This window comes from Lemur catta, chromosome 1 (assembly GCF_020740605.2).
Source record: "Lemur catta isolate mLemCat1 chromosome 1, mLemCat1.pri, whole genome shotgun sequence".
In the NCBI taxonomy this organism is placed as follows: domain Eukaryota; kingdom Metazoa; phylum Chordata; class Mammalia; order Primates; family Lemuridae; genus Lemur; species Lemur catta.
The window spans coordinates 241948571-241961268 of record NC_059128.1 but is presented as its reverse complement, the minus strand read 5'-3'; the positions used below and the strand labels follow the sequence as shown (position 1 = coordinate 241961268).

At 37.6% G+C, this 12698-nt stretch overlaps 2 protein-coding genes across 4 annotated transcripts in view; one reads left to right on the top strand and one right to left on the bottom strand.

Moving 5' to 3' along the window:
• Nucleotides 1-12698, top strand: part of CMSS1 (cms1 ribosomal small subunit homolog) — a 344697-nt gene that overhangs the window by 33093 nt on the left and 298906 nt on the right. The gene's annotated exons all lie outside the window — the stretch shown is intronic.
• The window catches only part of FILIP1L (filamin A interacting protein 1 like), a 45986-nt gene that overhangs the window by 21717 nt on the left and 11571 nt on the right, over nt 1-12698 (bottom strand). The window lies entirely within an intron of this gene.

Sequence of the window (12698 nt, the reverse complement as noted above, 5' to 3'; positions counted from 1 at the left end):
CTAATTTTTTCTATATATATTTTAGTTGGCCAGATAATTTCTTTCTATTTTTTTTTAGTAGAGACGGGGGTCTCACTCTTGCTCAGGCTGGTCTCGAACTCCTGACCTCGAGCGATCCACCTGCCTCGGCCTCCCAGAGTGCTAGGATTACAGGCGTGAGCCACTGCGCCTGGCCCCTGATTCTTAATTAAGATAAAATTTTATTCACATTGCTTAGAAATTATATACTTTACTGATGTACCACTCTGCAAATTAAAACTTGGTTTGTACTAGCATGACATTATTCTAAAAACCACTCACATATACTCAGTGGATGGCAGTTAAATGAGAGGAATTGAGAGAAGCATCTGAATGGGTCGAGTTTTCATAGCATATGGGAAGAACATGAGATTTTGTAGGGAAGTGATGAGAGTCTGATACTAGACACGATGGAGGAGAAATTCTATTATCAGGAGCATAATAATTCCCACTTAAATGGTGAGATTATAACATGCCATTTTTTTCTTTTATGTTTTAAATTTGTCGGCATAACAGAAGGGCATTTTACGTGCAGTATAAACTATCTCTTCTACCTCAGTAGTGAGGTCGCAGTTTTAAATTTGTGGAACTCTTAATTATACTGGGAATGAGCTGATTATAGAGGATATAATTATAGCCTTGCTGTATTGTTATACAGAAGCTAAAATAGAATGGAATCCCTGAAGAACTGAACTAAAGGATTTGTCATGAATGAAAAGTTATAAATATTTGCTTTCATAATACTTTAATAAATCTTTTGTTAGGAATGAATTAATTATGCAATGCATGTCCTTAATCTTTGTCACAGTACTTTCTTTTTGAGAGTTTTTTAAGGATTTGAGAGGACATTTTAAAAGGAAACTAACTTGGGACAGTGTTCTTGGAAGTAGAGTCCTTTTTGAGATCCTAATCTGCTCTTTTCTGTAATTACACTACAGAGGAGGAACATGTTTAATATAATTGTATAATGTAAGAATTCCCAAACTTTTTTGTGGGAATCTTTTACTTTTTTTTTCTGTTTTGAGAACATAACAGGAGGCTGACTCAAGACCTGTGGCCTGTGAAATTCAGAAGAGGCTGGGCAGGATGCTGGGGTGGGGTTGATGATGATCTCATCCATGGCCTTGGCCAGAGGTTTGCCCCCTTCTGGCTGTGCCCCACTCCCTATTTGAGACACCTGGAAGCCTGAGTAGGTAAACATGGCAGCTTCTTCCTGCATGGTCATGGGACTTCTCGAGCAAGTGGCAGAGTTCACAGGTAAACTTCTTTGGTGGTGAAATAGTTAACAGAAACTTTGGCAAAGTGCTTCTTCATCCTGCCTTAGCATTAGAATTCAATTTAATGGTTTTGACAATGCGTTGAGCATAATTGCAGTGAAATATTTTCCCTTCTCGACACCACAGTTCTTACAGTTTTATTAAAGAACAGTTTCACAAAAACTTGTAAGGACTTCTTTTCCACTTATTAAATAATAACATGTGCTATTTCATTTTTATGAGAAGGGGTGTGTTTTCTTAAGATATAAGGGAGGGAAGATTATTTTGCAGTATAATGAAAAGAGCATTAAAGTGGAATGGTGATTAGTGAATCTTGGCAGTGCAGTAACTTGCAAAAACTGTTTTGAAAAAGTTTCAGTTGCTTCCATTTTGTTCAATGATTTCAAGCAGCAAACGTGTTGCATTTGTTTCAGCATGATGCAGATGTGATACATTTTTTTCATGGTTATTGTAAATTGGCCGACACCCCCATCTGCTCCCCAAACTCCATCTTATAAGGCAGGCACATAAAATTGACTATTTGAATACCTTTGCTCTAAGCATTTCCTTACTACTTGTTTCCCGATAACCTTCCATTTCCCTGGGCCGCTCCCATGAGGACAGCATAGACAGTTAGCTGCCTAGTCTGGTAAAGCCTGTCAGGAAGGGAGATAGGAGTTTATATGCAGAAAAACTACACCCTCCACCATCATTTAGAAGTTCAGGGCCAGGAACTGGGGAGAACTGAGAGCAGGAGGCCCTGATGGAACCTTTTCAGAACCATCTGGGTGCATGTGAAGTGTGTGTGAGACAGGGAGAGATTGGTTATGCTACTGAATTTGGAGGAATTATCACTCCGAATGATAGTAATGAATGGGTTTACCCTAAACCACTATTTCTTGCTTTATGTCCAGGAACATTTGAAGGTTAAAGTTTGAAGTTCGAGGGTGGTTGATGATCTTGAAGAAAGTATAGAGTAAGGAGGGTATAGAGTTGAGGCTCCTAAGCCTGCTTCTTCCTTTGAGTAGGAATGGGTTTTAGATAAAATAATAACTTATTTTTCTGTCTCCATTATTTTTCTTTGCACATTAACAGGTTTTAGGCATTGATACTGATGAACTCTATATGCTAATACAGATTGTCATGGACTCTAGGTTTGCTAGCTAAAGCAGATTTTGATAGCTTTTAACCAGGGTTCTCATTATTTTTAAAGTAGCATAGACCTTAAGATGCGTAACTTTCTATACCTGAAATTCATCCTGTCAGAGTTATGTAATCAAATTATGACTCCTTTTTCCATTAATAATTCCAATTAATGTGCCTTTAGGCAGGGATATTGTATAATCTATGCTAGGGTTTCTCCAACCACAGCACTATTCATATTTTGGGCCAGATAATTTTTTGTTATGGAGGTCACGTGCACTATAAGATGTTTAGCAGTATCCTCTAGTTGTGACAATTAAAAATGTCTCCAGACATTGCCAGATGTCTCCTGGGGGAAAAAAATCACCTCCATTTGAGAACCACTGGTCTATGTATGTGTATGTATGTACGTGGGTGTTTATGGGCATGTATATATGTCAGTCTATCATTAGAAATTAGAGTCCATCGTTCTGCCTTAGTCAGCTTTAAGCAGGTGCAACAGAAAGTTGCTACCTGAATTACATGTACTCCTGGTGAATGTTGTCTTCCCTGCTGAAGGTCTTTTCTTTATCAGTGCTTCTCACAGTTTAATGTGCATTTGAATCACCTGGGAATCTTGTTAAATTGCAAATTCCAATTCAGTAGGTCTGGGGTTAAGCCTCACAATTAGCATTATAACAAGCCTCCAGGTGATGCCAAGTCTGCTGGCCCTTGGACTGATTATGGATAGCAAGGCTTTACTATTTACATGTCAGATGTTTCCTGGAAGTGGAATTCTGGCTGAATATTAACTCAGCCAATTATTGTTCATTATTGATTATATCCCAGTCTGTGGTATATATAGCCTGTATTCCTGACCTAGGTGGCCACCCATTTTTTTAACAGGACATCAGGTAGGAGAGTATGACTAAATTAACTGAAATATGTCCACATTTCTGGGAAAATATGACTCAAAATGCATACTATAGGTGGTGGGTCAGTAGCTACTCTTTCACATAAAATGAACAGTAAATAATTTTAGTTCCAATTTGTGATTTTCCTCACACAGCTCAAAGACTAAAATGTAGGAGACTATATAATAGCTACCATTCTTGATTTAGTGCCAGTGATGATGTGTTGCCAAGCACTGAGCTAAGTCTGTACATCTGTAGGTTCTAATTCTCATGGTAAGTTTATAGGGTTTGGGATTATTTCCATTTTACAGCTGTGAAAATTGAGGCTCAGAAAGGTCAGGAGGGAACAAAGCCTGTGCTATTTCCCCACATCACACTGCAAAGAACACAAATCATTGCATGGGGCTGTCCACGTACAAGGGTGGACTCTTTGGAGAAACTATCAACTTAAAGAAAAATTCTCATTTGTCATTGAGTTTGTGTTCTTTTTACTTTATATCTCTTACAGCAGTGGTTTTCAAATGTTTGTTCTGATATCTCCTAAAAGAATTTTTAAAAATTAAGTACTTCTTTACACTTTAAAACTAGCATCTAGATTTTTTTTTCAAGGTTTGAATAGTTGCAAAAGATATATTTTAATATCTGCCATATAATCTAAAAGTCTTCAATAACAAATCAAGCAGCCAAACCAGTCATTTTTCAACTTAAGTAAATTTAAGTACACATCCTCCTGGCACTCATTATTTCTAAAAGAGAGAAGGCACAGGGACTTGCCCTAGTGGTCCCTAGATGAAGAAACAAGGCACTGCTTCCTTCATGCAGTGGTTAGTTCTGAACCTGCTGCTCCGCTCTGCTATCATGGAACTCTCTCAGGAGTAAGTCTTTCTACAGTTGTCCATTTGGTGATCAGCTTTGAAACAAGTAATATATTAATACAAATTATTGATGTAGGCATTGATTCCCTTAAAGCTCTCCATGCCTGTACCCCTGGAAAGTCTTTGTGTACCCTCAGGGGTACATGGACCCCAGTTTGAAGACTACTATCTTAGAGTACCCATATTTGTGTTCAAGTACCGACACCACAGGACTATAGGAACATTCACTGAATCCTGTCCAATAAAAACAGGTTGTGGAAGCTGGTTTTATGGACGTAAATGTGAGGTAATTAAATCCAAACTGGCTTAAAGCAATATCTTATTACAGCTTTTCTTTAGAGTTTCTATTATGGCTCAGAATTGTTATAACTTACTGTGGTTTATCACTATTATTATGTGCAATACCAGTTTTTTCAAAAATATCACATCTGTCATCTTGAGTGTTCCTTAGTACTAACCATAATGCTGGTTCTTCATTACAAATTATATATTCAGAAGGTCTTTTCAGTTTTTATTTACACACACATGTCAGCACACATTTGTGCCTATATTTTATCTCCTCTATGTGAGACACTGAGTGTTATAATATGCATCATATAATATACATATGAAACAGATTATAAATGCTATAATGCCATTCATACCCATAAGAATTTGTATTACAGTTCTTACCACTTTTGTCTTATGTATGTTACAGGCAACCCAACTAAATATAAACTTCTTGAGAACAGGAAGAGTATCTGAGTATCTGATTCATTTGTGTCTTCTACAATGTCTACCACAAAGCCCTTAAAAGTAGAGGGAGCCAAGTGAATGTTTTTTGAGTGAATGAAAGCATGAACAATTATACCCTCCTGTGGAAAATACTGTAACATTGTCCTAAGTAGTTTTATTCATTTTTTAAGAGGATGCTCTAGTGTTTACCATGTGCATGGTTTGGGGCATTTAAGGAAATGAGATGTCAAAACTCATTGAAGTGCATACTTGAAATGGGTACCTTTTATTGTATGTAAGTTATATTTCAATAAAGTTAATTTAAAAATGAGGGGTAAAAAAGAAAATGAAGTTTGAGTGGGCTTCTTATCAGTGTTCCCCAAGAACATTATTTTCTCTGTTTCATACCTTCAGAGCCTCTAGAAAAAATAAAGAATGTTTGGAGTAGCTCCAGCTCCTTTTCTTCCTTCTTCTAATCCCTGCATTAGAACTGTATGTGCTTGCTTATTTGAGGAAACAGGGATGGGTGGTAAGTGTCCATATCCTACCTAGCCTATCACTTTTCCTGGCTATTTCAACTCTGCTAAACAAAGGAATGAGTCTTTTATTTTTTTCCTCAGCGTCCAGAGCATTACTGGACAATATGTTTGTTTATTAGATGAGCAACATTATGTCAGCAGCAAATGACATTGGAAAGGAAATACTCATCTATAATCTGACCACCCTAACACATTATGTTTCTACTTTTGCAGATTCTTTTCCAGTTTTTCAGACAGCTGGCCCATATAAATAAACTTAGGCTGATTATCAAGCAATAAAAGCAATTCCACAAACCATTAATGACACTGTATGGTGTCTATTAGCTGCAGAAATCAGCCTGTAACCAGTGAACAACTTCAGAGTCAGCTTAGCTTCTCATCTGTCATTTTTAGGAGACAAATACTCCATTGTATTCACAATGTGGATCTTGAATTTAAAGTTTTTGATGTTGTGAATATGGCAAGACATTTATTCATTTAATTTACAAACAACAAAGAACTATAGTTAGTAGTAGGGTTATACTGAGATGAACAGGGGAGTTTCAAAGAGTTTGTAGGCTGTTAGGAAAGAATAAGAAGATATTTCTAACACAATTCAGTGACAGCTCCAGAGCAGCAGTTCTCAACCTTTTAGGTCTCAGGACCCCTTTGCACTCTTGAAAAATTGAGTACCCTAAAGAGCTTTTGAGTGTCAGTTATCATCTATCAATATTAGAAATTCAAACTAAGATTTTTTTAATATATTCACTCATTAAAAATAGTAAACCCATTATATGTTAACATAAATAAGATACTTTTTTTGACAAATAACTTTTTCAAACCAAAAAATATTTAGTGAGAGGAGTTGCATTGTTTTACCTTTCTGCAAACTCTAATGTCTGGCTTACTCAAAGATAGCTGGGATCCTCATATCTGTTTCACACATCGGGCTAGCTATCTGCGAAATGACATCATCACACGTCATGCAGCCTCTGGAAAACTTGTACCCTTCTGAGAGAATGAGAATGAAAAAGACTGTGTTATTGTGAAGATAGCTTTGGCCTCGAAGACCTCTTGGAAGGGGCCACACTTGGAGAACCATTGCTCAGGATAGACAGAGGAAACATATGTCTTTCCCTGGAAAAGCCTCCAGCTTGGGCCATCACCCTGGGCTTTTGCAGGCTGATACTGGTCAGCCCTTTGCTTCATCTTGATGAAGTCCCCAAATTCACTGACTTAGTCACTGCGTTGATATTTCCATCATTAATAAAGCCGGTTATTCACTGCCCACCATACACAGATGGAAGATTCTCTGCCTTCAAATTTTTTTCTCTCCCAGTCCTTAGAAAAATACTGAATGACAAAACTGTCTCCATAAAACCTAGTGTTTATTGAAACCACAATTTGAAATATGGGGCATGGAAAACACTGAGTTGCCAGGTTTTTAAAATAAGTCCATCCATAGTCCTATGCAGTTCAGCTGACATTTAATTCATTCCAGAACTGTATGAGACAAGCACAGTGAGCACCTACTATGTGCAAGGCACTGTACTTGTTATTTGTCAGTTTACTTTTTCCGCCCCAAAACCTGCACAGATCAATCTGGTCATAACTTACAATTGTCTCCCATCAATAACCAAATGTTGTGATGACAGCAAAGCCTATTTGGTCTTTCTTAAGATGTTTAAAATAATGTAACTCTCATCCTAGTCCTAAGTGTAACTTCACTTTGATGAAGGCTTACATTCCTATATTTGTTCTCATTATTCCAGAGTTAGTTTAATACATAATTATTTCTTCCTGAATTAATATGTTCATTACTAAGCAAAAAGCTATACACATCACACTGCTTTATTCATTTTTATATCTGTTCTCATGGCTAGACTTTGATAACCTGGTTACGATTATATCCCATTTTATCTTTTTATCTCTTAACAATTCTTATCTAATATGTAATTTTAATTGTTGCATTGCATTGATAGCAGCTGTGTTCATGCTTAAATAGCCATGGAGCTCTAGCAGTTTGCAGAATAATTACATGGAATTTATTGGAAAGCTTCCTTAATTTGAGATAGGTTTTGGTAATCAGGCCTATAATTTATGTTTCCTTGCTCTACTCCCTGCTTTTTCAATGAGACTTTTCATTGTTTAGTCTAATTTTCAGAAGCATTCATAAAAATAGCTATGGCCAGTCTTTTTTATTCTGTGTATGCTGCTTCCTTTTATTTCTCTCACAAGTCAAAAGGTTTTTTTGAAAAAATTACAGCTACAGCATACCATAGACATAATGTAATGGTCGATTCATTTGACTTGGTCAGCAAGATCTAGAAGAACAGTAACACTTTTTTTGGCATCTGCTAGCCAAGTATGAGTGTACATTTGTGTCTGCTTTATGTCCTTGTTACTGAAGATCCTGTCATCTCATTGAGATCATTTAGAGACCCCATAAATGGGTCCGGATCCAGCAAGCTAGGTTATTACTATTTTCTTTCATTGTGGAACAAGAATTAGGGCATAAAGTGATGAAGGAGGCTTTCGCTTGGTATCAGAGGAATATATGGTAAAAATGGAACACTGTGAGTTAGGAGTCTTCATCACCTGAACAATGTTTGGCTCCCCAGAGGTGAGGAGAAGGGAAATAATAAGATGCAAATAGTCAAATGACCTATTAATTATATAAGGAGCTTGGGAACTTTTAGCAGAGAAATAGGATTCTGAGAATATCTTATTTAATTCTCAAATTGAGCAGAGAGACTGAGGATTAGGGCAAATCTCTCTCTCTCTTAAGAGCTGAGAAAAGAGCAAAGTAATTGACTGAGACAAAAAGACTGAAAGGTGAGGTTTCAGAACCAAAAAAAAGGCCCCTCTGAGACCCCAAAAGCACAGAGCTTGAGGAGTCAGGCAGCTACAAGGAGAATATTTTCATCTTGAGAACAAAGGAGGTTCCCATAGATTCAGGGCTAGGAGAGACGCCCTCCACGCCCCTATTAAAGGGCCAGGTGGAGACCTGAAAAGGTGCTCAGGCTCGGTTTGGGGGAGTAAATGGGAACTAACAGGGGAGTGATAGTAAAGACGGCATGTGTAAAGCGGTACCAGGATAATTAGAGCCTGAATTACATGTTGTTGACTTCTTCAGTGCTGTGTTGTCAGGGAGCTTTCTAGTAAGAACCTTTAGATAATGGATGTTCGTGTAATACCACTAATGTGCTCTCCTATCCCCCATTTTAATTTTTCTTATTAAAAAATAATCTCAGATGAATTTTTCTTTGTACCATTTACTCAGATGATTTTTGCCTTGTTTTGAATATATTATAGTTATCAAGAAGGAACTTTTAAAAAAATCAATTACCATGAATATAATACTGTGTTAAACAGAGAGCCTACTCATTTCTGTTGTTTTTCTCTCCACCCCCAGAATTGGCGGTCTTAATTGTTTTGGAAAAGATTCCTCAGATTAAAGTTTTTTCTTTTCCAGACTTTCCATTTTGATTGCTACCACACAGAGAAAGCCAGCCTGTCTTTCAACAGATTGAGACTTTATTAGGTCCTTGTCAAACTGAAAGTTTCAGGTGGATGTCTCCCTTATCCTTCAAGGCCTACCTGGGCCTACTACAGCCATGATGCCTTCCTCTGGCTGCCTTGTCCCTCGAGGGAGAAGTATTCAAAAAGCCACTCAGCATGTGATGCCTTGGCTTATCACATGTGTATGTATTCCTGACAGTGCCTCCAGGTACATGGCATGCAGAGCCAACTTTAAATGTGGTATGGTGATGGTGCTGTTGGGCTTGTCATCAGGTTCCTAACACTTTCACGGTTTATCATCCTCTCCATGTCTTCCTCCCCCTTTCTGTAGTTGATGTTGTACTCTCTGTGATCTGTGTTCCTCCGTATCTTATCTAGATGTTTGCCCCAAGGTAGCCTTCTTTAGGATAGGGCTTGTGTCTTCCCTAGTGCCCCAGCAGGAGATGGCAGTGAACACTGTAGGTGGCTGAGTGGCAGGGGGCAGGTGGGATGACTGACAGCGTATACACTCACCAGCACCGAAGCACCAGTGGGAACAAGGCAGTGGAATACTGTGGGAGGCAGAGTAGTACAGAGTGAGAAATTCAGACTCTGGAGTTTGATTTATGGAGTTGAATGCTGGCTTTTCAACTTCTATCTAATGTGACTTGAGCAAGCAATTTAACCACCACAAGTCTCATTTTCTTCATCTGTAGAATGGAGATAATATTAGAACTTCCCTTACAATAGAGTTGTTCTGAAGATAAAAGCCCTTATCATACTGCCCGTTATAATACATGTCAGTTCTCATTAAAGTAGGATGGTGAGTACTAAGACAATAGATTTTAGATGTTTTCACCACAAAAAAATGACCTAAGTATGTAAGGTAATGGATATGTTAATTAGTTTGATTTAGCCATTTTACAATGTATAGCTATATCAAGACATCATGTTGTAAACCATAGATATATACAATTTTTATTTTCAATTTAAAAACAAATAAATAAATAATGAAAGTGCTAATTGTTCCCCATATTGAAAGCAAAAAAAGAAGTAGGGTGGTGAGGCAGCACAGAAGAGCACCTTTCCACAATGGGCAGGCCTAAGTAGGGGTTATCTCAGGAGAATCCAAACTGGAATCAAAGATATGACTACATAATCTATTTCCTGTGATCTACCTTAAAGATATTCATGGATCTTTTCAGCTATGCACATGGTTAGTCATACTGATTGTCATTTTAGGTCAGGGTTTCTCAGCCTCAGCACTGTTGACATTTCAGTTGAATAATTCTTTATTGCGGGGGCTGTCCTGTGTATTGGAGGATGTTTAGCAGCATCTCTGGGGTCTACCTACTAAATATTATGAGTAACCCAATACCCCCAACTCAATTGTGACAACCGAAAAATGTCTCCAGACATTGCAGATAAATCAAGTCTCGTTGAGAATTACTATTTTAGGGCACAGTTTTGGGGAAGACTGTTAGATCTCCTGGTGTTAGTTATCTGACATTCATAACTCTTCTTCAGTATCTGCTTGCTCAAGCATATTTGGGATCAGCCAATATTTCCCATTTCTCTTTTGTTCACAGATCTGCTCCACAGCTCTTCTTCTCTCTTCCTGGAAGTGAGTGATGCTTTAAATGAGCGAGATCCAGGGAAATGCCAGTATATCAAAATGGATGCTAAGGGCTGACCTTCCCAAAGCCTTGTTGATGTTCTGCTCATCTTACCCCTGCTGTTCGTTCTTTGAATGTGAACCTGCATTTTCTCTGCCACGTTCAGATACCCATAGACTTGGTCTACCTGGGGAATCAAAGGCAGTGTGGTTGACTGAGTTGACACAGACCCGAAGGGAACAGTCTTTCTGTATATACTATTGAAACTCTTTGTTTCCTTAGTCAAAAATGTTGAGAAGAGTATTGAGAATATTTTATAATTTTTTTGAGTTCTTGAGAAGAAAATACAAAGCAACAGGTTGAAGGATAACCAAATTGAGAAACAGGCCATTTGGGATTTTCATATTGTATAATTATTTTGCGTACTTTTAATTCTTAAAGGAACCTGAATTTCAGTCTTGGGTTTTAGATTAGTATTTCTAAATATATATATTTCAAAATATGTATATTAAAAGGCGTAATTGTAACTACTGATATTAATTTCTTATATGTACTTCTAGAGTTTCTTTATGAATAAATAAGCCAATACAAATAAGGATTCTTATGCTCTCCCTCTTTTACACACAAAAAGCACCTTACTGCACTGTTCAGCACCTTGCTTTTTGCAGTTAAACATTTCTTGGAGATCTTTCCATTAGATCAATGTTCTTAAGCAGGGGCAGGAAAAGGGAAGAAAAAATCAACATTTTTGGTAAATAAATCTTTACAACTTCATGCTAGAAAAACTAAAATTTGTAGGATGTGTTTTTAATGGAATAACATGTAGAGGTATGGGAGTCATAAACTTTTCCTGTTTTGAAATTTTTATTGAGATAAATTGTAATAGTAAAAGTATTTGATTTATAATAAACCTTGAGTGTTGTATACCTGTGTTTGCAATGTTTGGGTGTAGCATCTGCATTTCTTTTCTTAGTTGAGAAACTGAGGCCCAGGCAGATTAAATATCATGCAAGGCCTCAGTTGTGGTAGCTCTGGAACAGGAATGGAATGTAGATTCCAATTCCCCGTTGTGAGACTTGGCTTACAGAGAGAAGGAAACAAGCATATTAAGGGTCTTACTCTGTGCCACTTGATCTCACTTAATCCTTATAACAACCTTATGAGGTAAGTATTATTATTTTCATTTTGCAGATGGAAGAAAACCAAAAAACTAAAAGTTAGAGAGGTTAAATAATTCACTTAGCATTACAGGTAACCAAACCAGAGTAAAAGTTCACTGACTACAAAGCCTGTGTTCCTTCCACCTAACCAGGCTACATGCTAGAAAACCCAGAAAAAGAATGATCTCAGAAGAGTTTCCTCTTTCTCCGATCCCGTGTTTTTGGTGTTCATTTGTTCATTCCTGCACTTTCTGCCCCACACACTTGGCTCCCTGAACCCTCCTACTGTTCTCCCTTTTGTTCATTCTGCTCCAGCCACACCAGCTTCATTGCCGTTCCTCAACTAGAACAGGGCCTGTGTGCTTTTGTACTGGTTGTCTCCCCAGGGTGGTACTGGACTCTCATCTGGTACCATCTGGCATACTATATTTTACATATTTATTTGATTACTGGCTGTCTCTCCTACTAGAATGTAAACTTCATGCAGGTGGGGTGTGTGCATGTGCTTTATTCAGTGACTGGTCTGCTTCTTTCAATGCTGTATTTCTAGCTCATGAACAGTGCCTGGTATTTAATTGATATTCAATAAATATTTGAAAAAAATACCTGTTCCACTTTTGAACTAGGTACCATATTTGGGAGAAGCGGTCTAACTGTAAGTAACAGAAACATAGTAATCCCTCCTTTCTACAGTCTAGGAATAACCAAAGTTGGTTGAGCAATTTTTATATGCCATGTATCATGTTAATCCTAGTTAGTATAATAATACCTGCATGTATTACTGTCTTCATTTTACAAATAAGAACTGAGCCTCAGAGAAGTTATTAATAATCTGCCACAGGTCCTGCTAGTAATTGACAGAGCCTGAATGCCAATGTAGTTTTTACTCCAAATCCTGTTTCTCACCACCATGACATACATCTACACCTCCTATCTCATATATCTCATGCACCATCCTCTACAGCGATTTTGTGTTGCAATATTCTGCCTGTCAAAGACACAGA